The 9,054-nt window shown below is 43.3% G+C and overlaps 1 pseudogene; it reads right to left on the bottom strand.

Annotated features, from left to right (window-relative positions):
• Positions 1-236: 236 nt before the first annotated feature.
• The window catches only part of LOC136117437 (large subunit ribosomal RNA), a 9,100-nt pseudogene continuing 282 nt past the window's right edge, over positions 237-9,054 (bottom strand).

Raw genomic sequence — 9,054 nt, forward strand, 5'->3', positions numbered from 1 at the left:
TCTTTACTTGCATTATCAAAATACCATAGGAATATTTATACATGGAATATGTTTGCCACTTTATCATCGCGTCACTAATAAAGATGACGATGCATTTTGTTTGTTCAATATTTATTTATAATAATATATTGATTTTTTTATAGGTCTCTTATATTACTAGACCTTTTGCTAACCACAAAGTGGCGCGCCGTTGCAAGCAAGCATAAATTATTATGCCGCTTGCAACATCTTTATTATCGAATCATCAAGCAAAGGATAAGCTTCAGTGGATCGCAGTATGGCAGCTGCTCAACCACTTACAACACCTTGCCTGTTACAAAAGTCGTTTACAATTGATTCTAGGCTTTGTCATTGTATTAAATAATGCTTTTATATGTAACTAGCGCGGCATCAGGTGATCAAAGATCCTCCCAATTTACTATGTTACAAATTACATTGGCATCACATCCATTGTCGTTTATAAAGTAAATTATAAACTTTAAATGGTTTAGAAGCCATACAATGCAAATTGCCCCTTATTTATCATTGCAGTCCAGCACGGATACGACCTTAGAGGCGTTCAGGCATAATCCAACGGACGTAGCGTCATACCACTGTTCGCTCGAACAAGTATTGTGCCATTGGTCCGTACCTGCGGTTCCTCTCGTACTACGCAGGAATGCTGTCGCAACAACGTTTTGTCATTAGTAGGGTAAAACTAACCTGTCTCACGACGGTCTAAACCCAGCTCACGTTCCCTTGCATGGGTGAACAATCCAACGCTTGGTGAATTTTGCTTCACAATGATAGGAAGAGCCGACATCGAAGGATCAAAAAGCGACGTCGCTATGAACGCTTGGCCGCCACAAGCCAGTTATCCCTATGGTAACTTTTCTGACACCTCTTGTTAAAAACTCTTTAAACCAAAAGGATCGATAGGCCGAGCTTTTGCTGTCCCTGTGTGTACTGAACACCGAGATCAAGTCAGCATTTGCCCTTTTGCTCTATGTGTGGTTTCTGTCCGCACTGAGCTGGCCTTGGGACACCTCCGTTATTATTTGAGAGATGTACCGCCCCAGTCAAACTCCCTACCTGGCAATGTCCTTGAATTGGATCATACCTGAGTAATTGGAGTTATACCAAATTTTCAAATCAAAAATACATAAATGCACCGTTTTATTAAAGAATTTGTTTGCGATTATATAACAAACTCGTGATACTTTGATCAAGAAGCTTGCATCAAAACCCAATACCATAAGATATAATAAATATATCCGTATAATGGCTAGGAAATGATACACGTTCCATTTAATCAAGTAAGTAAGGAAACAATAAGAGTAGTGGTATTTCATTGGCGATACCAAACCGAAGTCTAATATCTCCCACTTATTCTACACCTCTTATGTCTCCTTACACTGCCAGATTAGAGTCAAGCTCAAAAGGGTCTTCTTTCCCCGCTAATTATTCCAAGCCCGTTCCCTTGGCTGTGGTTTCGCTAGATAGTAGATAGGGACAGTAGGAATCTCGTTAATCCATTCATGCGCGTCACTAATTAGATTTTTTTTTTTTTTTTTTTTTTTTTTTTTTTTTTTTTTTTTTTTTTTGGTTTGAATATATATATTTACGTCTGCCCTAGTGGGCAATAAATTAAATTTTGTGGCAATAAATTCAGTGTTAGTTTACATAAAGCTTATGTAGTGAGGAGTATTAGTGGAAATATGTGGGGGTGTATTACATGTGTTTGCGTGTATGTAATTGCATCATTTAGGGGACCCTGAACGGCAGGTCAGTGGGGTGTCGTCTTTTTAATCGGCGAGGTTCAACGTCGAGCACTCTGGAAGCGAGTGGGTTTGGGTGGTCTTCTATTTTGTCTAGGTGCCGTCTGCTGCGTTTAGCCGCCTCTTCTACCACTGTGGGGAGCTTAAGATCCCTCCTAATTGTGGTGTTTCTCACGTAAAAAGGGGCATTTAAAATTTGGCGTAGTATTCTGTTTTCGACTCTTTCTAATTTCTTAAGGTTTGAGATAGCTGCAGTGCCCCAAAGCTCTATGCCGTATGTCCATGTTGGTTTTAAGATGCTGTTATATAGCAGTAATTTGTTTTTAGTTGATAATTTACTCCTTCTTTGCAGTAGCCACCACATTTGTCTGTTTTTTAGCATCAAGAGTTTTGCTTTGCCCACGATATGTTCCTTCCACGTTAGTTTAGAATCCAGGGTCAGACCCAGATATTTTGCAGTGAGCTGTTGCGGGATGGCTGCTCCGTTCAGCATAACCGGTGCGGATATACCTGGTCGTAAGGAGAAAGATATATTCGTTGACTTCTCTGCATTTATGATGACGTTCCATCTTTTAAGCCACGGTTCTATGTTTAACAGAGCTTGCTGCAGGCCTTGCACAGCCAGTGGCAGGGAGTCTGCGGAGACTAAAAACGCCGTGTCGTCAGCATATGTACAGGTCATGTTGAGACTACCCGTGGGAATGGGCATATCCGCAGTGTATATTGAGTACAATATTGGGCTGAGTACACTGCCTTGGGGGACTCCAGCGGCCACTTCGTGGATGGGCGACTCCTCGTGGTTACATCTTACATAAAACCTTCTGTTTTCAAGATAATCCTTCAAAAGTAGGTAATGAGGAGTAGGCAGGGTGTGCTTTAATTTATACAATAGGCCCTGGTGCCAGACTCTGTCGAAAGCTTGCCTGACGTCTAAGAATGCTGCAGAGCAGAACCTTTTAGACTCGAAGGAGTCTAAAATGCAGCTCACTACCCTGTGGCACTGTTGAATGGTCCCGTGAGCTCGCCTGAAGCCAAATTGGTGATCTGGGATGATATGTTTTTCCTCTAGCACAGGCATCAATCTCCTCAGGAATAATTTTTCCAAGATTTTGGAGAGGATTGGCAGCAGACTGATGGGCCTGTAAGATCCCAGTTCGGCCTCAGGCTTACCTGGTTTGGGGATGACAATAATCTCTGCACATTTCCATTGTGTTGGGAAATGGCCGAGTCTTAGACTTTGGTTCATGATGAACTTCAAGTTTTCAATGCAGTTCGGCGGCATAAGCTTCAGAGCAGTGGCGTCTAGACGATCATATCCAGGAGACTTTGTTGGTTTGAGTGATGTTAACTCCTCCTTTATTTCCTCACAGTCGATTTCTGGAATGGGCAAGTCCATGGGACAAGCCACATCCAGGAAATGAAGAGTCTCTTGATGGTCCACTGGGTCGCACAGGTCGAATGGCTGGAAACTACTCCTTAAGTGGTCGGCAAAGGCGTTTGCTTTTTCCTGGTTTGAGCGACACCAGGCTCCAGTCGATGATTTTATAGGAGCTATCCTCCGTGTGGGTCGCTTCAAATACTTAGTTGCGTTCCAAAGCTTGTGGTCTGCACTACAGGGTTCAAGGTCCGCGAGGTAGGCTTCTAGAGACTTGCTTTTTAGGTCTAGGAGCATCCTGTTAAGGTCTTTACAAGCCCTGTTGTAGATGGTTTTGTCCGACCGTCTTCTACTTAACTGCCAGACCCTCCTCAAACGCCGTTTTTCGCTTACCTTTGTTGCCAGCTCGGTTGACCAGAGATAGTTGTCTCTTTGGCCTCTGGTGTGTACCGTTCGTGTAGTTTCAACTTCCGGGGTGGCGATGCTTGCTGCCAGGTGGACCTGTCTGGTGAGGTACTCCACCGCTTCGTCGATGTCTATCGGACTTTCTAGTACTGGCTGGGGGTCTACATGATTTTCTAGCCAAGATTTAAAAATCGGGATGTTTGTATTCCGTCTGATGAGCTTGACTGCCGTTGGATTTCTCAGATAGGAGTTGCTATATAAAATCTTGACCATGCTGTGATCCGATGCAAGATCATGGCATGCAGCCGTAGATACTTTTGTGGGGTCAATTCCTCTGCTAAATGCAAAGTCCAAGAGGTCCGGAATCTTGGCTGGGTCGGTGGGCCAGTAGGTAGGCTCTCCAGTTGAGTAGACGGTGCAACCCAGTGCCCTGATGCATCTGAGAAGTGTGCTTCCTTTCGGGTTGACGGTCCGTGATCCCCACCAAGTATGTTTTGCGTTGAAGTCGCCTCCGATTAAGAATCTAGGACCCAGATTCAATAGTACGTCAGACAGATCAGTTTGGCTCAATGTGTATCTTGGAGGGAGGTATGCGGAGGCGATGGTAATTTTGCCTAGCGACGTTATGAGGTGGATTTTCGCACACTGCATCCATTCCAGTTGTACGGGCTCGAGCTCCTCGTATTGAATGCCGCGTCTGATGATAATAGAGGCTCCTCCACGTATCCGGTCGCCAGGGTGCAATGCGTTGATTATTTCGTAGCCGGGAATGGTAAAGTGGGATCTGGTGGTGAAGTGTGTCTCGGACACGAGTAAGATGTCTACTTGGTTAGTCTTTATATAATGTTCGACCTCAGGCTTGCTCGTAGCCAAGCCGTTCGCATTCCATATTATAAGTTGGGTGTTTATGGACATTTAAGATTGTTCTGATTGGAGAGCATTGTCATCACTAAGTTTTGGAACTGATTGAACATGGAGTTCATCATTGATTCCATTCTGCGCATCATTCTCTCCTCCAAGGCATCAAGAGGGGACTGGCCATTATTGTTGAGGTTTTCAGCCGCTCCAGCCCTAGCAACGTTGGCGTAACTGAATTTCTGATTCCCTGTCAGATTCGCGGCACTGCTCGCTGGGAAATTTGCGCGTGGAGCAGGATTGGATGAAGAAGCAGTTACTGCCTTAGGCTTCGGGCTGAAGCGCTTCTTGGCTTCTATGTAGATCTTACAACCGCGGTAGGAGGCGGTGTGTTCGTCACCACAATTTCCGCACACAGGTGGGTCTTCCTTTGCTTTCTTGCAATTCAGGGAGTCGTGTGATAATCCGCATTTAACACAGACGTATTCAAGTTTGCAGTACCTCTTAGTATGCCCGAAAGCTTGGCAGCGGAAGCATTGTACCACCTCGTCAAACTTTTTTGGTTCCTCGATGGAGACGACGGCATGGCACAGTCTGTTGATCTCGAAGACTTTCTTGTTTGTTGGAGCTGGTTCAAGGTTAATGAAAAACATCGACAATGGCATTTTAGTTACCCTTGATACTGCATTTTTAGCATCACGCACATTGTGGCCGAGATTCACAAAGGCTTCCTTGACCTCCTCAATTGGTGTAGTGTGGTGTAGTCCCTTAACAACAATGCGGAAAGCTCGCTCTTCCTTAAGTTGGAATGTACGGAAAGCTATTTGATCGTTGTCCAGGTGGGCAACAATTTTTCGGTAAGTGGTGCTGTCCTTCGGCATTAGCCTGATGTTGCCTCTTCCCGTTGCTTTGTAAGAGAAAGTATCGGAATTCGCCAATGTGCGCATTTCGTTTAAAAATCCGCCAATGTTTATTACATTCGGGATAAAAATTGGAGGGGGCTTGGGTGCTGTTTTAAGTTCGGCATTATCGACGGTCTTTTCATTGCTGCTCTCTACAGGCAGAGAAGCGAAACGATTTGAGGTGCTAGGACCTATATCCTTCTTTTTGTCTTGATTCACGGCAGCCTTATTCTTTATGGTCTTTTTAGGGAAAATGTAAGGGTGAATTATCTCACCTTCCTCAGGTGACGTGTTGCTTGAGGAGCACGATGAGCTCGGGGTAGGGCTGGGAGATTTTTCCCGTTTCTCCCTGATGATTTTCTTTACGCCTCTAATTGACTCTGGCGACCCGGGAGGTAGACTCCTTTTGACTCCTTTTGGTAAGTCTCTCGGCTCCTGACCCTGCCAAGGGTCTTTTTTGGGTGCGGCTACAGTCGCGTTGTCCACATCCATGCTGCCGGTGTTGCTATTGTCACCCATGGCGACAGCACCACCAACAAGCACAGCCGGCTAACTGTGTGAGTGAACTATTTATTTCCTTTACCTCTGCTGACAAAAAATCGACGACGAGGTGTCGCCGAAATGTAGGCAAAAGTATTAGGAGTCGCCGCCCTCTGGTGGAGTGATACAGCGATGAGGTGTCGCCGAATGTATGCTATGAATCCTGAAGTAGTCGCCCTCTGGCGGAATGAAATCAGCTGATTTCCAAAAAACCAACCAATTTGCGGAGACACGAACCGATATAAATTAGTGCAGACGCGAACCGCTCTGCTGTCAAAACGTTATCTAGATAAGGCAGGCGCCACTCGAGAGAGAGCGGCTCTCTTACAACAGTGAAATATGAGTTTTATTGCCGAAATTGGCCTGACACACGGAGCGCCCGAGAGAGCGCCTCTCTCTCAGCACGTCGAATGTTCTCGAATAGTCTGGGGTGGAAAATCGCGATTATGGCCTTCCTACCACCTTTTTCGTGCAGAAAACACACGGAATGATTATGCGAACACAATGCGCGAATATTTATGCTATTTTTAGCAAGGAAAAATGCGTTTTACAGCCGAAATTGGCCCGACACACGGAGCGCCCGAGAGAGCGCCTCTCTCTCAGCACGTCGAATGTTCTCGAACTGTCTGGGGTGGAAAATCGCGGTTTTGGCCTTCCTACCACCTTTTTCGTGCAGAAAACACGCGTAATGATTATGCGAACACAATGCGCGAATATTTATGCTATTTTAGCAAGGAAAAACGCGTTTTACTGCCGAAATTGACCTGTCACACGGAGCGCTCGAAAAACACGTCTGCTCTCCAGAGCATTTGACTGACAACTACTAATTAGATGACGAGGCATTTGGCTACCTTAAGAGAGTCATAGTTACTCCCGCCGTTGACCCGCGCTTACTTGAATTTCTTCACTTTGACATTCAGAGCACTGGGCAGAAATCACATTGTGTCAACACCCGCTAGGGCCATCACAATGCTTTGTTTTAATTAGACAGTCGGATTCCCCAAGTCCGTGCCAGTTCTGAATTGATTGTTAATTGATAATCGTTATAATTAATAAGAACTAATTGGTTTAACCCAATTAGTATTCTTAAAAATTTTAGCAAGAAAGTTCCACAATTGGCTACGTAACTAAACTATCCGGGGAACAAGTGACCAACATAAATGCCAGACACTCTATTTACCCAGAACGAGCACATAAACCATGTTATTGTTTCCCAATCAAGCCCGACTATCTCAATCTTCAGAGCCAATCCTTATCCCGAAGTTACGGATCTAATTTGCCGACTTCCCTTACCTACATTATTCTATCGACTAGAGACTCTTCACCTTGGAGACCAGCTGCGGATATTGGTACGGCCTGTTGAGAAGTTTGCGTGTCCCCACCATAAATTTTCAAGGTCCGAGGAGAAAATATCGACACAACAGTATATGTCATGCTCTTCTAGCCCATCTACCATATCTCTCTGCGAAAGACTTCCATGGTAGTACGGCTATAAAACAGAAAAGAAAACTCTTCCGATATCTCTCGACGGCTTCTTTATGGTCGTTCCTGTTGCCAGGATGAGCACGAGGCCCATATTTAATAACAAACGGATACTCAACAGGTTACGGAATTGGAACCGTATTCCCTTTCGTTCAAAATTATTCAAGTATATTAATTAGCTTGATTTATATAATATAATATATTTGTATGGCATTTGTGTTTTACTTGAAAATTTTCGGCTTTCGCCTTGAACTTAGGACCGACTAACTCGTGATCAACCACTGTTCACACGAAACCCTTCTCCACTTCAGTCCTCCAAGGTCTCATTCGATTATTTGCTACTACCACCAAGATCTGTACCAATGGCAGCTCCATGCAGGCTTGCGCCAAACACTTCTACGCATACCATTGTACCTTCCTACTCACTAAAGTTTCAAAATTTATATCACAAGTAATATAAATCATCTACTTTAGCGGTAATGTATAGGTATACAACTTAAGCGCCATCCATTTTAAGGGCTAGTTGCTTCGGCAGGTGAGTTGTTACACACTCCTTAGCGGATTTCGACTTCCATGATCACCGTCCTGCTGTTTTAAGCAACCAACGCCTTTCATGGTATCTGCATGAGTTGTTAATTTGGGCACCGTAACATTACGTTTGGTTCATCCCACAGCGCCAGTTCTGCTTACCAAAAGTGGCCCACTGGGCACATTATATCATAACCTTGAACTTCATATCAAGAAAGTTAAGGTTCTTACCCATTTAAAGTTTGAGAATAGGTTAAGATCGTTTCGACCCTAAGGCCTCTAATCATTCGCTTTACCAGATAAGATTATTTTATATAACATTAAAATGCACCAGCTATCCTGAGGGAAACTTCGGAAGGAACCAGCTACTAGATGGTTCGATTGGTCTTTCGCCCCTATACTCAATTCTGACAATCGATTTGCACGTCAGAACTGTTTCGGTCTTCCATCAGGGTTTCCCCTGACTTCAACCTGATCAAGTATAGTTCACCATCTTTCGGGTCACAGCATATATGCTCAAGGTACGTTCCAGTTAGAGGCATAAATAATATAAATATCATTATACATAACTATATAGAACGCCCCGGGATTGTGTTAATTAGCTATAAATAGTTAAAAAACTAATCCCATTATTAGTCAAGTTAATTACGCTATTAGGTTTATATCCCAATAACTTGCACATATGTTAGACTCCTTGGTCCGTGTTTCAAGACGGGTCCCGAAGGTATCCTGAATCTTTCGCATTGTTAATCATACAAGTGCATATAATAAACACAAAAATCAATGATAATTATGCCATTATATAATTCCGAAAAATTAACGCACTGTATTCATATAAATCTATCAGCACTTTATCAAATTAATAACATTTATTCTGTGTTAAAATGCAAGCAAATTAATTTGAATAAACTATAAGTTATATTTTATGATAAATTTTGTATGCTAATAGATTACAATGTCCTTATATGGAAAAAATGCACACTATTATCATAATATTGTTTAAATATTACAATTTTAATGATGAATTTTCCATAACGGATATTCAGGTTCATCGGGCTTAACCTCTAAGCAGTTTCACGTACTGTTTAACTCTCTATTCAGAGTTCTTTTCAACTTTCCCTCACGGTACTTGTTTACTATCGGTCTCATGGTTATATTTAGTTTTAGATGGAGTTTACCACCCACTTAGTGCTGCACTATCAAGCAACAC

The sequence above is a fragment of the Drosophila suzukii genome, unplaced genomic scaffold, assembly GCF_043229965.1.
Source record: "Drosophila suzukii unplaced genomic scaffold, CBGP_Dsuzu_IsoJpt1.0 scf_32, whole genome shotgun sequence".
Taxonomy (NCBI): domain Eukaryota; kingdom Metazoa; phylum Arthropoda; class Insecta; order Diptera; family Drosophilidae; genus Drosophila; species Drosophila suzukii.